Source organism: Egretta garzetta, unplaced genomic scaffold, assembly GCF_000687185.1.
Source record: "Egretta garzetta isolate BGI_Z169 unplaced genomic scaffold, ASM68718v1 scaffold451, whole genome shotgun sequence".
Lineage (NCBI taxonomy): Eukaryota > Metazoa > Chordata > Aves > Pelecaniformes > Ardeidae > Egretta > Egretta garzetta.
This window is the reverse complement of record NW_009258552.1, coordinates 454,243-455,729: the sequence shown is the minus strand read 5'-3', so window position 1 is coordinate 455,729 and position 1,487 is coordinate 454,243.

Sequence of the window (1,487 nt, the reverse complement as noted above, 5' to 3'; positions counted from 1 at the left end):
GGCCTAGGACAAAAGGAAATGGCCTCAAGTTGTGCCAGGGGAGGTTTAGGTTTGATATTGGGAAAAATTCCTTCCCCAAAAGGGCTGTCAAGCACTGGAAGGGGCTGCCCAGCAAAGGGGTCGAGTCCCCATCCCTGGGGGTATTTAAAAGCTGGGCAGACGAGGTGCTTAGAGCCAGGGTTTAGTGGTGGGATGGCAGGGTTAGGGGAATGGTTGGGCTTGATGAGCTTAAAGGGCTTTTCCAACCCAAATGATTCCGTGATTCTATGGTTCTAAGTGAACTGCAGTCAGGGCAGAGCCTTGGTGCCTGTCTGTGAGTCTCAAATGGCCAATTCCCCAGCGCAACGGCTCTAAAGTGAGCACAGCCAAGTGCCCAGACCTCTTTTCGGCAGTGGCCTCTTGCAACCTCTTCATGACTGTAGGTCCAACAGCTTTGTGTTTATTGCACTAAGCAACACAACTGGGGCTTCCCTCCACAGGAGCTGCTTACCCTATCTTGGTGTAAAGGAATCAGCAGTGATGCTTCTCCATCATCTCTCTTTATGCAAGGCCTAGAAAAAGGCCTTCATACTTTTTAAAAAAAATTCAATGTGTATTTGTTTATATTTACATTCTGTATGCTGATTTATATTCTATATGTTTGTTTACGTCCTGTAAATACAGTATCCTTTAGTTGTGTTTGGAGAGTGAGAAAACCGAATCCTAACACAGAAGATTTTGAAGGAGTTAACCAGAGGAATGCATGTTTGGACACCACACATAGAACAGGCTCGTTGAACACCTACTCGGGAACATTTTCAGCGCAGATGAGCAGTTCATTGCTACCCTTAAAAGAGATTACATGTGCTCATATAAGACACATCCTTTTTTAAATTTATTTTTCATTTACTCTGAAAGCTGTTAAATTTAAGTAGCAGAAGGTTTGCTTGTAACAATAAAATCTAATTTAAATTATTTTGCTTTTTTTCACACTTTAGGCTTACTTTACTGCTTTTTGTTGCCAGCTGTGTTGTTTCTGTGCAGCTGGGTGTTCCTCTGATGCTCCACCACCATCAAACCTGCACGTTAATTGTTTTTATGTGCATCCATTGCCATGGTACAGGTGGGAAAATAAGTCTAGGGAGTAAAAAAAAATGAAAGCCTAAAAACACTGATGAGAGCGCTCTTAAAATAAAACGCCAGCCTTCAATTTTGCCAAGATTCAATTTTCCAAAATGAAGCCTTTGCATATACTACCAGTTACCTATCCTCCTCCCCAGAACAGCACAAACTGCGGGTCCGGGCCAATATGGGAAAGCTGGTCTTAAACTCACCCTGTGTGGTCTTAGACCCAGGCTGACCGCGCCAGGCAGCCCCACAGATCCCCGGATCCCGCTCAGCCCCGGACTCAGCGGGAGCTGAAGAAACTTCACTCCAACCCGAATCTGCGGCAGCAAAGAGGCCGCGGCGGGGGCCGGGTCTCCGCCCTGCGGGGAAACCTTCACCTG